General features: G+C 37.8%; 1 long non-coding RNA gene across 1 annotated transcript; it reads left to right on the forward strand.

Moving 5' to 3' along the window:
- Positions 1 to 3,928: 3,928 nt before the first annotated feature.
- LOC145325440 (uncharacterized) lies at positions 3,929 to 4,385 on the forward strand. The gene is made up of 2 exons (XR_013881483.1): positions 3,929 to 4,044; positions 4,347 to 4,385. It is a non-coding gene; the product is annotated as an uncharacterized LOC145325440 (long non-coding RNA).
- Positions 4,386 to 6,000: the final 1,615 nt, after the last annotated feature.

Consider the following 6,000-nt stretch of genomic DNA (forward strand, 5'->3'; position numbering starts at 1 on the left):
TGCAGTCAAGCTTGAGAAGCACAGCTTCATAGATGACGTTATTTCGGGAGCAGGATCGAAGCCAGAAGCCAAGGAGATGATGAAAGAGGCCGACAGGATTATCGGTAAAGGTAGTTTTTCCTTCAAACAAGTCATTTATTCTGGAGATGATTGCCAGCATACCAAGGTTCTCGGGCTGATATGGAAGCCAGCCACCGATGTGTTGTCCATCGCCACAAGAGTCAACCAAGATGGTAAAGTCAAGGGAAGGAAGGTGAAAGAGGATGCTGATTTGTACAACCTCCAGGACGCCTTGGACGAGAATCTGACAAAGAAGATGGTCCATAGGTTCGCCGCCCAAACCTTCGACCCGATCGGGCTTTGCAGCCCTATTCTGTTGAGAATTAAACTTGTCCTGCGGAAAACTTGTTTGCTGAATTTGGGCTGGCAAGATTTCATTCCAAAAAGTCTACGGGATGAACTTGTTCAGTCGCTGGAGGACAGAGCTGAGGTCGCTAAATTGGAGTTTGACCGTTGTGTGGTCCCGGATGAACCAACTGGCCTTCCATCCTTGATGATGTTTTCGGATGGGTCATCAGAGGCTTATGCATCTAATGCATATTTGAGGTGGCCAACTAGACAAGGTTTTGAAACGTTTCTGCTAGCCACCAAGTCAAGAGTTGCGCCGGTCAAGTGTGAGTCAATTCCACGCCTTGAGTTGATGGGGTGCCAGATGTCCACAAGGTTGGCAAAGTCCGTCAGAGATGCCCTGCCTTTTGATGTTATCAGAGTGATGTATTTTACTGATTCATCGTGTGTTTTATCACAAATAGTTTCCAACAGTGCTATGTTGAACACATTTAATTCTCATCGTATTGGAGAAATTCAATCTGCGACCAACAAGGATGACTGGAGGTGGGTCCCGGGGACGCAAAACGTTGCAGATTTGGGCACCAGAAGCACCTGCAAAGTATCAGATTTGGGACCAGGTTCCAGGTACAGATTGGGCCCAGAATGGTTGCGCCAGGATGAAAGTGCGTGGCCGGTGAAAACTGCCGAAGAAGTCAAGCAGGTTTTACCCCCTGAGGAGTTGAATACCAAAATGGTTAAGTTATGTTCAATGAAAGTTGCCGGAGAAGCCGCTGAAGATGTCTTTAGGTTTAAGCACAGGAGGTCATTTGGACAGGCCAAACGTATTATGGCAGCTGTCCTGCAAGTTGCGAACACCTGGTTGAAGAAGCTAAAGAGCAGACAAGAAGGTAAGGCTACAGCCGCTGGTAGTCATGTAGCAGCTGCAGATGCTGTGTACAAGCCGTCTTTGTACAATTTTATGGCGGCGGCGGAACTTTTCATTGTGTCCCGAAGCCAAGAGGACGAGTGGATAAATGATGCTAAAGGCAATTATGCGTCATTAAATCCATTAGTGCATGAAGTATCATTGACCTGGCCTGTCGTTGGTCCCGGTGGAAATTATATGACCAGGGAGATGAGGATTCTTAAAATGGTTGGTCGAGGACAGCCAGTCATTGACGCCATTACTGGCGGCCGTAAAATGATATTTGAAGACATGCCAGGTTTAATAATTTTGGAGCCTGGTAATTGGTTAGCTGCTGTTTTTATGAGAGAAGCGCATGTTGAGCTTCACTCTGGTGTCCGTGGAACTTTAGCTGAGAGCCGCCGTTGGTGCTGGATTGTGAAGGCAAGGAGGTTGGCCATCATGGAAGTGAAGAAATGTTGGCCCTGCAGTGTTGAGAGGGCTAAGGAATGTCGTGCTACCATGAAGGAGGTGTTACCTGACAAGTTGGTCCCGAGCAGGCCTTTTGAAGCTGTGCAAGTCGACCTGATGGGTCCGCTGGTTACGAGGAGAGCTGCCGCCAAAACGAGGAGTCAGACAGCAACGAAGAAGGTGTGGGTGTTCGTGGTGGTCTGCAGATTCTCAGGGGCGTTGTGGTTAGATGCCTTGGAAAAGTATGATACCAGCAGTATCCTGTTGTCCCTGCGCAAGTTGGAGGCTGTTCATTGTTTGCCGAAGATCATAGTAAGCGACATGGGCACACAATTATCCGGTGCTCGCAAGGTTTTAGAGCAGAGGTTGGGCAGCCAGGTAGAGTTTTCTTGGTCTCAGATCCCGGCCCGAGCCCACCATTATATTGGGCAGGCTGAGAAAATGGTGGGATTAACCAAGAGATTGCTGTCCAAGAAGTTGGTGAATAGTTCTGTTAATTTCAACGAGCTCCTGGTGCTGTTGGCGGAGGTCAGTAAAATTATGAATAGCAGACCACTGACGATTGAAGCTGCGAACGACGTGGAGAATTGGCGGCTAATTACCCCTGGCCAGCTGCTGGGAAATGTTGACCGCCAGCCGTTGTGCAATGTGGCGATGAAACCGGAGGACCAAATTTCCTCCAGGTTGAAGTTGTTGGAAGATTTATCTGCCCAGTTTTGGACTGCCTACCGCCAGGAGATCCTACCGAAGATATTACGGATGTCCAAGTGGAAGGATGAGATGGCAGAGCCACTAGCTGATGGAGATGTAGTTCTGGTTACGAGTACCAATCCGCTGATGAGATGTTTGAGGATGGGCCGAGTGACGAGGATTGAGGATGGAAGAAAGACGGCAAGAGTCTTGTTCAGACTGACAGATAGATCTCCCTTAGAAGAACATGCTGTATCAGTCAGGCAGTTGTTAAAAATTATGATTAATAATTGATTCTTATTTTATGGAAATTGAGATTTTTTTTAGTAAAAAGCCACATTTTTCATATGCCTATTTTTATGCCTAAAATAAGAATCAAATGAAATGCGATTAAATATTCTTCTATTTCATATGCTCAAATTTAATTTTATTGAGTTTAATTTCTTTTCAAAAGTACAATTCATTTTAAAACTTACCTGAAAAGTTTAACAAAAAGGAATAAATGTGTCGAGGTTGCGTGATTCGATATTTATTCTATGAAAAAATCAAGTATTTTAGCAGATTTTTTTTAAAATTATATATGAATTTCAATCAAGTAAAACATTTTTATTCAGATCAAGGAATGATTGAAAATTCATATTTAAAGTCTCATATTTTTTTACAAAGAAAAATTGGTATTTTTTTTCATAATTCCGATGAAAATTCTAAAGAAGATATTATTATTTTGCTATTCTTTAAGTATTAAAAAGTTTTATTGTTGATTAAGATATTACAGTTCTTATTCATTAGGTTTGAAAAACTTTCTGCCCAAGGATTTTGAAAAATTTTTTCTTACTACTCTTTTTGATGCTTAACAAATTTAGTTTTAAGTACCTATAAATCTTAATTTTCTTGTCTAAGATTTATTTCGTTTTATTTTTACATTATTGTTTACATTTACATTTCAACCTGATTTCGTAGGTACTTATTGATTTATTAATAATGATTTATTACCTATTGATTATGAAATGATTATTATTTAGATAGTTGTTATATTACAACATCATGATTAATAGGATTATCTATTTTAGGATTGTGTATGTGATCTTGTGATTGTCATGTGCATGGAATGTTGTATGGTACAAACCAATCCCCATCCTTCTATCCTAAAATGTGAGGTATTATGAGTCCTAGTGAGGAGTATAATATTGTGTATGCATTTCACGGGGTTTCATTTAGTTAGGAGCAAAATTGTCACGTTTTCGGGATGTGGCCATTCTCATGTGATTATGGTGAGTTGAGTTTAGTGAGAAATGTTGCTAGTGCTCAGCGCAAAAAAAAAAACCTTGAATCTCGTTAAGGAAGTTAATTTGACTTTCAAACGGGGGGTGTGTCTTAACCTCTTTTCGAGGAAGCTTTGTGTTTATCAAGTTCGAAATTAAATTCCTTATCATTAAACCAAAAACAAAGCGCAAATGTCGTCTTTTAGGGCTTTCCTTTCATAATGTGGCGCGGCATAGAGTGTTTGTTTATTTTGAAGCGCACGTTCTTACTTTTGAATGAGATATGAGAGTGTGAAGATTGCGGAGAACAAAATTGGGCCTATCATTGGTCTCATTGAGTGTGAACTACCCTAGTATATCAGGGATTTGAAACCATAAGAGCTTCAGGTAGAATTTGTTAATTTGATTAAGAAGTATGGTGAATAGGACGATTATATGTAGTTTTAAAAAAAGGCTTTAGCCAGCTAAACATGAAACTTAATTATGTTTAATATATGTTTTAGTAATTTTTATGTGCCTTATTGTTGCATTTAACAATGATTTATTAAACCAAATAATTTTCCTTTAAAGCCAAAGTTTCCAAAGATTCTTTAACCATAAGAAAAGAAAAAGATTTTTTTTTAGTGCTCAAAGTTTTAAGATAACGAATAATATTTTATTCTGTTTATTAATTGATCTTGTAATTTCAGGTCTTTTGAAATAATTTCATCAATAAATCTATATTCAAACCTGCTGTTGAATCTTGATGGTTCCTGGTATTGGGGGTTTTGTCTGTTCACCAACTGATCTCGTGAACTTCCCGCTAATTCGGAAGTCCAAGCTCAACCAAAGTGTCATGGTTGAGACAGACGGTCAACTAATAATAAATAATATTATACTACTAAGTAAGATTTCTTCTTTTAATATAACTTTTATAGCTTAGTCTATAAAAGAAAATTAGGTAATGAAAACTTTATTGCGGGATACGGTAGCCGCTATCTAGTATCAAGATAAATAAATTTCTTTTTGAAGCAGCTTACAGTATAGGCCAGTATACATTCTGCCATTGGTCAAAATCATCATGTATACTGGCCTATCAGTGGTCATTTGTATTGCATGACGTAATTTTTATAGGCACAATAAGCTGCTTCTTCTTTTTTTGTAGACTGTAAAAATCACAAAAAATAATATAACTCTGATAAACACAAAGTCATACAAATTTTGTTACTTCCTTATTACTTCGCTACAATTAGAAATTAAAATTAATTATTACAATAATTTTTCTTCTTTGCAGATCATAGTTAATTAAAACAAAATTTGCGGCAAAAATGGGATTTACGCGGTTAAAGACCCCTTTCGTGTTTCATGAAAAGTAGCCTTAAAATAAACAATTTACCCTTCCGTCCCAGCGGTAGTGAAATTTCACCAATTACTCTGTAAAAAGTAATGCTGGAAAAACATGAAACTTTGGATTACAAAATTTAATCCAGGTTCCTTTTTCTTCTACTAGTCGCTTCGCCCCTGGACTTTAGGGGCTTTGTCCCAAGAGGCAATTTAAAAAATAAGTATTTCTGGTGCTGCCATTTATTTTAAAATAATTGCCTAAAAAAATGGTGGGGGGGATTTCTTTGTTTTTTGGGGGGTTGTGAATGTCCCACCTCCTAAGAAAAAAACCTAAAACCACCACAGGACCAGTAGGTATATTCCCTGAAGAGTGGAATCCAATCGGTTGAGTGGTTACCGACATCTTAAGGGACGGACGGACAGACATCATTCTACTTTGTATTATAGATAGTTTTTTTATTTGAAAAAAAGTATTTGTAGATGATATTGTACAAATATTATTGCATACCACTAGCAGTGAGGAAATAATTACCCAAAGGGAAGCAAGAATCTATAATTGGTACATAGACACACATGATAGAAATTTCATGATTCGAATATTTTTGTATAGACTTTACTGCTGCACTTAAGACAGAAAAACAGATACGCATATCTTTTATAAAAACAATCATGACAACATTAAAAAAAGAAAAGCAATAAATTGTTTGTCAAAGAAGGTGAAATTCAGCCTGTTTTGAATTGACGTAGAGAATTTCTGGTAACGATTTTAGAATTCCTAAAAAAGTGTAATTTCAGTACTTCATTCTATTAACCTTTAAATGAGTTCGAAGATTATGTTTTAAATAAAAAAAATATAAAACATTTAAATTTTGGATCATCCTTTTTCATAACTTTCCAAGAAGTTCTTCATTATAAATGATTTTTGAAGTAAAAAATAAAATATTATTACATTATATTTAACTATTAGAAAATATTGACAATATGCTGTAATATCACTATAACAGACAACTTTAGGACAAC

The sequence above is a fragment of the Acartia tonsa genome, chromosome 8 (genome assembly GCF_053477335.1).
Source record: "Acartia tonsa isolate MP-2025a chromosome 8, ASM5347733v1, whole genome shotgun sequence".
NCBI lineage: Eukaryota > Metazoa > Arthropoda > Copepoda > Calanoida > Acartiidae > Acartia > Acartia tonsa.